Consider the following 12,676-nt stretch of genomic DNA (forward strand, 5'->3'; position numbering starts at 1 on the left):
GCTCACAGGAGACACGAAATTCAAATACACAGATGAGACTGCCTCAAAGAGAAGCACTTATGAATCTCTTAAAAATCAGTGCTCTTCTTTGAATTAAGAAGAACAACTTTATTCATCACACGCTTGTGAAATTCCTCTCTGCAGTTAACCCATCCGAAGCAGTGAACACAAACCTGAGCAATGAGCACACACACAGAGCAGTGGGCAGCCATGCTAACAGCACCCAGGGAGCAGTTGGGAGTTAGGTGCCTTGCTCAAGGGCACCTCAGCCCAAGGCCATCCCATATTAACCCAAGTGCATGTCTTTGAACTGTGGGGGAAGCCAGAGCACCCTGAGAACCCATACAGAACATGCAAAATCCACACAGAAGGGCCCCCACCAACCTCAAACCCAGAACCTTCTTGCTATGAGGCAACTGTGCTAACCACTTACACCACAATTAATCTAAATGTGCTTCATTTTGAAAGTAACTTTACTTTAATCAACTATAAAATGTATCTTTAGTTGCTTGAATCACTCAAAAATAGAGTATTTTCACATGTCGTCATCAAACTGGAAGTCGGCCATATTGGAGGCATTGGACACATCAAATCACAAAATGTTGAGTTTAACTTTGGCTAGGCTGCGGTTAAACCTTTCTTCAAAATACCTTGCGTATGAGTTTGGTGTATAACAAGACAAATAGCATGTGTAAGGTGTGATGGAGTGCCCGTCACTTCAGTTGAGTATGTGCTCTAACTGCCATACCAATGAGCCTGGCACTTTGGTCAGGTTAGCCATAGAGATTTTCTGAAGAAAGCAAAAGTAACATGAACCTGCTTTCCTCCACACATCTCATGCAACCATCTCAAACGTTGAGCAGGATCCTGCAGACATGAAAAGTCAAACCTTTGAAAGATATAATGAAATTCCAGTAGCACATCAGCACTTTTGTGTGGATTGTCTGGCTTTGTCTGGTATGATTTTTGTTTCGCTTGTGAGAGGTCCAAGGTTGAAATCCTGGATGAGCCCAGGGTTGACCTTAAATTGTTCACCTGTTAGAAAAAAAAAATTAAAGGAATGCTGGCTGCATCGTTCTTAAAGTGCTCACCTCATGAAAATTACGTCATAAAATCTCTGGCTTTCTGTGTGTGATGTGCTCAAATAGGCTGCAAAGGTATAGGGCCAGTGGTGCAATGGATAATGCGTCTGACTATGGATCAGAAGATTCTAGGTTCGACGGCTGGCTGGCTGGCTGGCTGGCTCGAAAGTTTTAAAGGGCAGCATGGTGGTGTAGTGGTTTGCACTGTTGCCTCACAGCAAGAAGGTTCTGGGTTCAGTGGCTGGTGGGGGCCTTTCTGTGTGGAGCATGTTCTCCCCATGTCTACGTGGGTTTCCTCGAGGTGCTCTGGTTTCCCCACAGTCCAAAGACATGCAGTTAGGTTAATGTGGGGCGGCCTTGGGCTGAAGTGCCCTTGAGCAAGGTACCTAACCCCTGACTGCTCCCTGGGTGCTCTGGTGTGGGTGTGTGCGCGTGTGTGTTCACTGCTTCAGATGGGTTAAATGCAGAGGATGAATTTCACTGTGCTTGAAGTGTGCATGTGACAAATAAAGGTTTCTTCTTCTAAGTTAGTGTATAAATAAAAAATTGGTTCAAAAATAAATTTTTGCATATGAATTCTGCTCCAAAAATCACTAAAAGCTTGTCCGCCATTATTAGATCGCAGCGATTTACAGGTTAGTGGTGCTGCATGTGTGACGTCATGTGCACCAATGCCTTTTTTTGTGTCCACATGGACTCTATACTATTCTTTGCAGTGGCATCCATTCTTGAAACCAATTCTTTTGAAAGAGACAAAAAGGCTCTTCAAATTCGTCCTCAATCTTTGGTTGGTTGTCTGAGGATGATTTAGAACCTATAGCCACGGAGAAAGAGGTGGACAAATAAGCCAAGTTGCTCGTGAAGAAGAAGAGCAACAGGGGTCAGCCAAGATGGTGTCAGTGTAATATGTGATTTGTGTAGCTCCGCAACATGATGAATGAAACCTAATGTGCTTTTTGCTAAATATGCTTAAGGGCTGATTAGAATGAACCTAATTGATAAACTAAATAGCTACTACAAGGACCTCGCTCAGAAACAATTTTTTAATCCTTGTTTTCTTTCATTTTATTCACTGTTATCCAGCTAGTGCCTTGAGTTAACCATTCAGTGAACCTGCTAACTAAAGGAGAAGTGAACATATCACTATACGAACTAAACCAACAGGAGTTGGTAACAGTGGCGGCTCCTGAATTTTTTTTCAGGGGGGGCAATTTTCCCCCGTTATGTCTACACGGACCATAAATGTCCACAGGACTGAAGTAAATTGACCTAGGTAGCAAGTCAACTGTTCTACAGAATGTTCTGTAAATAGATTTTGTACTTCAAACTCCATGACCAGCAAGAATTTTACAGACTCTGCAACTTAAGGACAAACAGGAAAGTGCACTTACTGTAACAAAACATTGTAAATAGTTGGCTAACATAACAATAGCAGTTGAATAAATAGATGAGTGGATCTTTAGATCTTGCAATTACTGGTATTTACCAAGGATATTACCAAAGTGCTAACTCTCAGAGCAAAGTGTGGCAAATATAAAAATGCACATTGAAAACATCAAAAGTGAACTGATTCTGTGACTGTGTGTGTGTGTGTGTGAGTCACGAAGTCAACCAAACCCAGAAAAACACCATGATGACTGGAGCCCTCAGTTTCGTCTTTGCCTCGTAGAGCTAACTCGAACACTCCACAAAATTTCACGCATTGGATGAGCCGGTTTAATATGTGCCTGTTCTTGCTCACCTCATCGTTGTGGCGGTGAACTGCTAGCCTGTAGCCCTCATCCAGTTGTGTAGCGATGTTCACTCTCCCAAAAGCCGAACATTTCACGCAGCTGCCCATGTGAATCTTTGATGACTCATGTTTTTTTTATTTTCTCCGACAAATGATACATGTCCGAAACTCCAGTGACCGTCCAAGCAGTGTTGTCCGTGGAGCCACCTCCAGGGTGGAAAAGTAAGCAGGGGGAGCAGAAAACCGCTGAGGCGTCCTCGCAGCCAGCTCGCCAGGATTTGCGCTGGGACCATGTTGAAGTAAAACCTCGAGTATATGATTTCCCCCCCTTGTCGAAATTTGTTTTATGTTTAGATTTGGTCGAGGGGGTCCAGCTTGTTTTGTTGCCAATTTAGCTCAATCTTGCTCACCTCATCGTTGTGGCGGTGAACTGCTAGCCTGTAGCCCTCATCCAGTTGTGTAGCGATGTTCACTCTCCCAAAAGCCGAACATTTCACGCAAGCTGCCCATCCAGCTTGTTTTGTTGCCAATTTAGCTCGATTTGATTGCTGACTAAATGGAACTTCTTTTAAAGTGCCTTTCCACCATTGGATGTATTCTTTGACATAAAATACAATATATTTTATGACAACATGACTAGACAGAGAAATCTTTTAGCTTCAAAATGATATATCAAACATAATTTTTTGACAACGACAAGTATATTAATTTTGTGACCAAAGTCACCTACCCTTTTAATTTCCGCGCGGTAGTGAAACGTGATGTCATCGGCAGGTTCCCCTTCTTGTGTACCACGTGTCGGTCTATTTTTAGACCAGGAAACCCCCAAAGTGACAGAGTCATTTCTCCTCGTATATGGGGGCCAAAAAAATTGCGAAAAATTTTGAGTTAATCTTTCAGTTAGCTAGATTTATTGGTATTAGCTAGATTTATTGGTATTATTTTTATCGCGTTCTATCCATCATTGCTGATAATATGTGCCACGTCACACGTCACGTGGTACACAAGAAGGGGAACCTGCCGATGACATCACGCGCGGAAATTAAAAGGGTAGGTGACTTTGGTCGCAAAATTAATATACTTGTCGTTGTCAAAAAATTATGTTTGATATATCATTTTGAAGCTAAAAGATTTCTCTATCTAGTGATACCATTTATATATGTGGCAGATCACAGAATCCAGGGACACATGTTGGCTGAAACGAATCCGAGATAATCGCAAAAGAAGCATTTTTTTTTCGAAATTTGTGATTTTTGTTTTTTTCCATCATGTGCAAGTTGAGATCTTGAAGAATGCAATCAGTATTTCAGATAATAGATTGTTTTGTTGGAAAAGCATACATTTTTTGTTGCAAATTGTCTTGTTTTTGTCAGGACTGTAGCCTGCTGGGGGGTGTGGGTAAATTACCATATGGGCCATTCACATGATGATTTAAGTCATTTGTTTTTTTTTTCCGCGAATCAGCTGCATGATCCGAGTTGAGCGCATGGCTACTTAACCTGCATACAGGCGTGTGATTTCACTATGGAATGAGTTACTAAACAGAGCGCAGAGCAGCAAACACCGCGAAGCAAACAGACACTCGGTATTTACATCGGAGATCACCATTTCTAGCAAAAAAACCCGCAACCTCGTTTTCCAGATTGAATGGAATGCTTGAATGATTGGATGATACACGGACCGTTCTAGGACTACATTCCATCGGAGGCATTGGTGTGTGCAAGGCACCGTTTCTCTTTCTGATGGGGTAAGTTTATTAATCTAAGGCTGTATGGTTATTTTTGCATGTAACGGAGAGTGTTGTGGTTTGGTTAAGCCTAGGTCACAACCGGACGTACGATTTTTTGGCCATGTGATTTTTGGCGTTTCCCAAATCGCTGCGTTTTTTTTTTTTTTGTTCACGGAGAAAGACGCTTGTTGGCCGTAAGTTTGTCTTGCAACCTGAAAAAAACGTAAGCGCCCGTAGAGTTTGTCTGACATGACAACGAACCTCTGCGGCCGGTCTGCGGCTCAAAAATCAGCACATCACACGCGCGCTCTCGTGCTTTTCACATGCGCGCTCTCGTGCGTTTCATGCATGCTCTCCGTGTGTTTCTTGCGTTTTTTGCGTGTAGACCGGCCGTAGGAGCACGGTATGGCCGGTTGTGACTGAGGCTTTACATGAAACTAGTGTTGTGTTAGTTGTGTCATCATCATGCTATCTTTCTTTCTTACGGTGTGAGTAATTTTTCAACCACAAAATGTTAAAGTATACTTTAGGACTTATTTTTGTACTTCATAATTGTTTTGGGCGTACTTTGCATGGAAGGAAAATTGACGTGGTGATCTTTGTTTACATGAAAGTGGCATCATGCTAGCTTGTAGGGGGTAGAGCTTTCCTTAATGTCATGCAAATGAGCACCATTATGTGCCCGCCCTACACCCAGAGTAGCTGAGATGGAAAACTTTGAGGGCGATTTTCTCCCTTTTCTGTTTTAAGAAGTATACACTTTCAAAAGGCCACACATTCTTCAAATATTGTCAGATCTCCACATGGAAGGCATCATTGGAAAGCTTAGAAACTATACTTTCTGAATCTGTCAATAACTCAAAATGCCCCCAGGCTGACATGTGTCCCTGGATTCTGTGATCTGCCACATATGTTGTCAAAATATATTGTATTTTATGCCAAAGAATACATCCAATGGTGGAATGGCACTTTAAGGACTGCACTGAATTGCTTTCCGCATCCATCTCACCTCAGAAACTGAGCGGATCGAACGCAACTTTGCCACGCTTCGCAGTGACGTAAGCACGTTAGGGCAAGCCCCCCTGGAACCCATAGAGATTGCATTGAAGTGTAAGTCAGGAGAAAAAAAATATATTAACATGGGACTCTTTCAGTGAACTCTTGGGCGATTTTCAACGTGACTGAAATCGCCCCAAAAGGGGCGGTATTCTAGAAGCAAGACCACCCTGATTGGACAATGATACCCAGAGACAGATTAAAACAGCCTCGAGCAGCGCTGGTGAAAGTTTGTTTTAAAAAAAGAAAAAAAACTTTTTTTTTTTCGTTTTGGCAGTGCGTCGCCCAATCGCCCTTATGCACCAGCCGCCCTTGGTTGGTAAGCATACTTGCTATTTTTTCAGGTTATCGATCAATATGGAAACAGAGGAAGATAGCTGCGCTGTAATGCATTTCTATGCCAGAGAGTCTCTGAGTGAAAAGTTTGAACCAGATCGTTTACAAGAAGGAATGGAAGAGTGTTTGGTGCCACTACCAGAAACTCCGAAACCACGACCAGCCAAAAAGTCGAAGACACGTGCCAGTGACGAGGATCATAAAGAGGCTGTGCCCATCTTGCTTTTGCTAAAAATAATGGAAAGAATTGAAAAGATGCAAGAAGAATCTCTCAAATGTCTGCAGTCACTTGAGGCGATGGTTAAAGATAATACAAATTCCATTAAAAGTGTCACCGACATCCTTGATTCTATGGGGAAACAGGTAGAAGACGTGAAAAATAAAGTCGTCGCCTTACAAAGTAAAGTTCACATGTTAGAAAAAGAGAACAGTGTCCTCAGAAACAATGCAGCAACCTGGATGCCTAAAGAAGATGGAATCTACGAGTGTCTGGCATTCCAGAGCAAGCAGGTGAGAACGTGAAGAATATCATCGTTGACATTTTCAAACACATTTCCCTGGACATCGTGGACCAGCTGGCTTACTCAGTGGACACTGCTCACAGATTAGGTCCCTGCTCTGCAGAGGTGCGCTCCAGCTGTTGCATCATAGTTCAATTCCTGTCATGAGCACACAGGGACATTGGCAGTGGCATTTCCAAAACCCAAGGGCTGTCCTGAGATCACTGAAATATGCACAACTCACAGCAAACGCAAGGAAGTGTGCAATTTGGTGGGTGGAAGTACAGTATCTGGGCTTTCACTTGGGTCATGGGCAGGTGCGTCCCTAAATTGATAAGAATGCAGTGATTGTGGCCTGCCCAAGACTCAAGACCAAAAGGGGGTGAGGCAGTTCCTGGGCCTGGCTGGCTATTACAGGAGGTTTTTCCTAATTTTTTGGACTTTACCAGCCTGCTGACTGAGCTCACTAAAAAGGGAGCACTAGAGCTCATCTAGTGAACAGAGCAACTGTGCAATGGAGGACGGAGCCATGCAAACGGGCTTTTTCACAGATTGAAATATTGTTTCTCCAAGACCCTCAGTGTAAACATAAATACACAAACCAAACAAGCATTAATTTAAAAAAAAGCACACACATACAATACCACACAAGCAGAAATAGCACAAATTGTATTAGTGTAAATGGTAATAGTAACAGTGCAAAATGGCTAAGGATATGGGAGTATCTGCAATATGCAAATCATGATCCATTTACAGGATGAGTACTTTTACTAACTTAGAAATAAAATATTATTAGAAGAAAATTATCATCAGAGGGTCTACCATTGGCAATTTATAATAGTCATAATTGACATTAACATTGACTGTAGGCATATTAAAGTTTGGTCTTTAGTCACTGGATTTATCTAGATCTGTTACTATTAATAAGATTTAATTGACACGAAGTGTGGTGAGTCATTCATATATATATGCTAAAGGGCACTTCAGCCCAACACCACCCCATGTTAACTGAACTACATGTCTTTGAGCTGTGGGGTTAACCAGAGCTGACACAGGGAGAACACACAAACTCCACACAGAAAGGCCCCCACCAGCTGCTGGGCTCAAACCCAGAACCTTCTTGCTGTGAGGTGACAGTGCGAACCACTACATTCCCCTGTTAATATATTGCTAAAGCCTCCCCCTCGGGGAATCGAACCCCGGTTTTCCACGTGATAGACGGAGATACTGTCCACTATACTAACGAGGATGACGCAACAGCAATCATTTATCAATCGAAAGTGTAAAAATGACAGGGTTCACGTGTGATTCATGAAACGTTTGTATCTTGCCAATCACAGCATAAGAATGATTGGGCATTGATAAATGTGGTGGGTGAAAACCATTGTCATTTAAATATCACAATCCTAAATATTATTGGTTTAGATAGAGGCCTTGCTCCTTGACTTTACGACATGAACAACAGAAGGGCAATAATATAACAACATCTAATCAGAATTCAGATACATTCTGTTGCCAAGTAAAATTGTAACCTTTCAACGTATCAAAAAAGTTCTCGAGCGCTCGTGCTGTTTTAACCTTAGACCAATCACATCTCAGCTTAAACTCGCATTCTAAACTAGTTGCAGCTCCCCCAGAAGAGAGCGACTCCCCCTGCAGCCTCATGGAACGCAGGGTTTAAGGCTCCGGATGGGTTTTACTGCCGTTTATGAGGGAAAGGAACATACACCCTCCCGACAGCCAATAAAACACATTTGCAAATTGGTAGAATGAGTTAATCATCACATGCAAGATTTGCAATTAATCAAATGAATTTATTATTATTATTATTAATGAATTACTACAGTTCTAAACTTCAAATTTTAAAAGTCTGGGCTGTGGAGAGATGATGGATCTCTTTTGGTGGAACACAACGGAGCAAAATATTGTGACCCCCCCCAAGGCGATGCCTCTCTTCAAAAGGATCCAGCTGTTGGGGGCGGAGTCTAGCTGTGTTTACCTTTCTGGAGTTTAATATTTGGAAGTGGTTTATTTAAAGCTGTTCACTGCAGTAAGTTATCGCTTCTCGGCCTTTTGGCTAAGATCAAGTGTAGTATCTGTTCTTATCAGCTTAATATCTGATATGTTCTCTAGGTGAGAACGTTGTGTTAAACAAATTTTTAGAACAGGGAGCTGGAATAAGGGCTTGCTCTTTCTGCTCCATGCATCAACCTGGTATTGCAGTATCTCCGGGAATGGTGTCCATGTTTAAAAACTAAAAAAAGGCTAGTGTTTTTTTTCTTCAGAAAATCGATTTAATGTTTGTTCTTTAACTAAAAATAATAAATGGATGCTTAAAAGTATTGAGCTAGGATTGGGGTTTGCTTTTTTTATTCTATATGTCCGTATAACATTATAGTAGTTCTAGAAATAGTTACTTTGTTTAAAAGAGAAATGTGTATATATATATATATCGTAAATCCTCTAATATAGGCCGGGTCCTTTATTTCACTCAAGTGCATCTTGGTCCAGGCCATTATTGGAAGGAGGCCAGAATTAGAGGCAGGCCTCTATTTCTATTTGAGCAAAACAGACTACCAGTGGAATGAATAAAAAGATGCTGGTGACTGAAAACTGAAGTCTCACGTTCGAGTCAAGTTGATGCTTGGTTGCCTGGTTACCACCAGACCTACCGGTAATCACAATCAGGGGCGCCTGCAGGGTTGAACTGTAAGGTACGCACTAGCGGTGTAATCCCCCCCCCCCCAAAAAAAAAAAAAAAAAAAAAAACGCTTGCGTGCTGCAGTTTCTATGAAGAGTCGATCTATAGGCTTATACACAAAACAACGATAGAACTTTAACTTGAAATTGAACAATAGCCTTCCATGAACACAGGCTGATATTTGAACAACATATGTGAACTACACACGACAATAAACAATAAACTCTTTATAGCCTCGATTAGAATCTAGTGAACTTGCTCAGCACTACCGCACGCACGACTCTGACACACACTGTAGCGCAACGTGGGGTACACAGACTCGCTGAAAAACTCCTCGGGTATTTTTCTGAGTTTACCGAAAATCAGAGTAGAAGGAGCCACCCACCCTCTGTCTGGTTTGAAGCGGTTCTGTAGAACATTGAGCTTTACAGAGTCCGGTGCACATTTTAAGGCATCTGGTTGAAGTTTACCTATGTCTGATAAATCTGATGTCAGTGATAGCGGGCTGACTCGGGGCTCATTAGTAAAGCTATCTGATGGCTCATTTGTCAGCAAGGTGGAGCAACCATCTACTTCTGATCGTAAGGGACATGGGGAGATGTAGGTGTTCTTATATGAAATTCACTGGATGTATGGCTAGTTTCAAACTCAGAGGTAGATGAAGGCAATTCCCTCAAAGGAACTGAGCTCGCATCCAGCTGCAGCGTACTGCTGCTCGGTTGCGGAGGAGTGGAAGCTGCCGGTGCCGTGTTACTAGCTGATACTGGAGAGGACTGGCAAGCAGATGACACCCCTGGATCACTGCTTTTGGACTTTTTCGTAAAAGTCTGAAACAAGCTCGTTTGTTTCAGAGTTCATTTACTCATTTTTGACTCGCTTCTCAATAAATTCTCGCACAAGCTCTGACTATTGACGATTGTCTGTCTCCGTTTCTCAAAACTGGAGAGAATCTCAGTGGTGCAAGAAAAGTATATCTACATTGACCAATGAGCTTTCTTGGTCACGCACACCCCGCCCACTCCTGAAGCACACAAATGCGCCGGCACACACACGTCTCTCTCTCTCTCTCTCTCTCTCAAATTATGTTGCATTGCCAAAGCATTCAGGTAACAATTATAATTAAAAAAAAATATCTCTCTCCCCAAGGTACGCCTAGTGCGTACGGCCATACGCCTGGCGGCGCCACTGATCACAATTGTCTTTCAGATCGGAACGATTGTGTAAGGCCACTATGATCTCAGAAACATCGTTGGTTATAGCCCCGGCCTGTATTAGAGTCCGGCCATTATTTACCTCCTCCGACAGCGAGACCGGCCAATATTAGAGTCCCGGCCAGTAATGGAATACAGGCCAGTATTAGAGGATTTACTGTGTATATATATATATATATATATATATATATTTTTTAATCTGGTCTGATTTTTCCCCTATTTCCTGGTTTTCTCCCTGCTTAACAAGCAACTGGACTGTAAGTCTGCAGTAATTCTTTCTTTTACTTTTTCATGAGAGAAATCACACAACACCACCTATCTTCTTTTTATTTTCTTATTGGCTTATTTATTTCTCTGACTGTTTGCAATGGCTAAGAAAGCCATAAAGGTGCAAGAGATTGGCCCAGGCCACCAAACCCTATACCAGCTTTCTGGACCTCCAATAGTGTTTTCACCAACATCACCAAAACATGAACGTTCTGGATGTGTGCCATGTTGGCAGTTTTGATTTCCATAAACAGTGTTTGCATTTCATCCAGGAAAAAAAAATATATTTTTTGTAATGGTATTGGTTAAAGAAACTTGCAATAAGAAGACAGAAGCTGCTAGAAAGCATGTAGAAGGCCTAGAGCCCAGTGTAAGAGCCTACTATCTCGGGAAACTGCAGTTAATCAACAGCGTGAAACCATATGAAATGGGAGAGGAACTGAGTGAAGACAATGCATTGCTGCCCGCTGTAATATACCCAGACATCATCAACTATTTAATTTTTTTGCCAAGTCCATACACTGCTGAGGATCTGAAGTGTTTCAAGGGACTAGAAGCCTATAACCAGATGTGCTGTGACTGGGTCAGGGAATGAAAAGCACGGAAATTTGGTGACAAATGTCTGGTGAAAACAAAGGTGTGTACTGTGTACATTACATGTACAGTGATATACTGTAGATCATGTGTGCACATCCCCTGTGGGCCTACCTCAGATGGCTGATTGTGATTTTTAACTTTAACTTCCTTTCAAGAGAACATACAGAAGCACCATCACGGCTAGACAGCAGAAATATGGTGTCATGCTTAATTTTAAGACATTGATTAAAACTTAAAAAAAAAAAACCTCATACCTGATACAAAGTGAACTGAACACACTCTTATGTTGTGCAGATTTTGTCAGTCAGATCCTGGTTTAGTTTGGCAAGCCAGAGACAATGATGCTCCTCTGACAATTTTCTGGTTTCCTCCCCCTGATTTTTGATTATTTTAGGTAATCGGTAGAAGTGCAGATGTTTCTCAAGATCTGAGCGATTGTGGCAACCCAAAACTGTGCAGTAATTCACCATTATTTGGTTTGTTTATCGAAAAATTCACAAAGCTTGCTTTGCTGTTCATGTGTCCAATGCCTCTAATATGGCCGACTTTCGGTTTGATGACGTCACGTGAAAATACTCTATACAGTGCCACTAGCCTGATCCAGTGTTAAGTGTAGCTCAGGTTTCTCTTCATTGACACATAAATCTTTCGCCTTTTACTAAAGATTTCTGTGGAGAGGAATGTTAATGAGATCAACTTATTTTTACAGGCTTTGCTCTGGGGGAGCTGAACATTTTTGGTGGTCAAAGATGAGAAATATCAAGCTTTTGGTATAGCTCCAAAACTTTTCCCCATTTCCTGGTTTTCTCCATGCTCAACAAGCAGCTGGACCATTAGTCTGCAGTAATTCTTTCCCATGCATGCCTAAAATTATGTCTCTTTTCAAAAGGATTTGGCTGTAATTTTTTTTAATAAGGTCACCATTTCTAGAGCTACTGCAATACCATGTTGATGTACTGTATAGAGCAGAAAGAGTCAGCCCCTATTCCAGCTCTCTGCTCTAAAAAAAAATCAATTTAATTGATCATCATCATCATTCAGAAAACACATCAAACACAAAAATGACATAGGATTTTTTTTTTTTTCAAGAAGGGCACTATTCCTGGAGGTACTGCAATACCAGATTGATGCATGGAGCAGAAGGAGCAAGCCCCTATTCCAGCTCCCTGTTCTAAAAATCTGTTTAATATTCTCATTTAAAGAACATATCAGATATTAAACTGATAAGAACAGATCTTAACCAAAATGCAGAAAACTGATAACTGGCTGCAGTTAACAGCTTTAAATATACCACTTCCAAATATTAAAATCCAGAAAGGTAAACACAGCTGAATCTTTCTGAAGAGAGATATTATCTCAGGGGTGCACAAAATGGTTGAAGAAGAATCTTTGTAAGAAGCTTGATATTTCTAATATTTGACCACCAAAAATGTACAACTCAGCTAGAACAGAACCTACAAAAAAA

At 41.6% G+C, this 12,676-nt stretch overlaps 2 non-coding genes and 1 pseudogene across 2 annotated transcripts; 2 read left to right on the forward strand and 1 right to left on the reverse strand.

Moving 5' to 3' along the window:
* The first annotated feature begins 8,492 nt into the window (after window positions 1-8,492).
* LOC132897067 (U2 spliceosomal RNA) lies at window positions 8,493-8,683 on the forward strand. Its single transcript, XR_009656231.1, has one exon. It is a non-coding gene; the product is annotated as a U2 spliceosomal RNA (small nuclear RNA).
* Window positions 8,684-11,824: 3,141 nt separating this feature from the next.
* On the forward strand, window positions 11,825-11,939 carry LOC132896000 (U5 spliceosomal RNA). Its single transcript, XR_009655897.1, has one exon. It is a non-coding gene; the product is annotated as a U5 spliceosomal RNA (small nuclear RNA).
* A 358-nt stretch (window positions 11,940-12,297) lies between these two features.
* Window positions 12,298-12,471, reverse strand: LOC132897565 (U2 spliceosomal RNA; annotated as a pseudogene).
* Window positions 12,472-12,676: the final 205 nt, after the last annotated feature.

This window comes from Neoarius graeffei, chromosome 1 (assembly GCF_027579695.1).
Source record: "Neoarius graeffei isolate fNeoGra1 chromosome 1, fNeoGra1.pri, whole genome shotgun sequence".
In the NCBI taxonomy this organism is placed as follows: domain Eukaryota; kingdom Metazoa; phylum Chordata; class Actinopteri; order Siluriformes; family Ariidae; genus Neoarius; species Neoarius graeffei.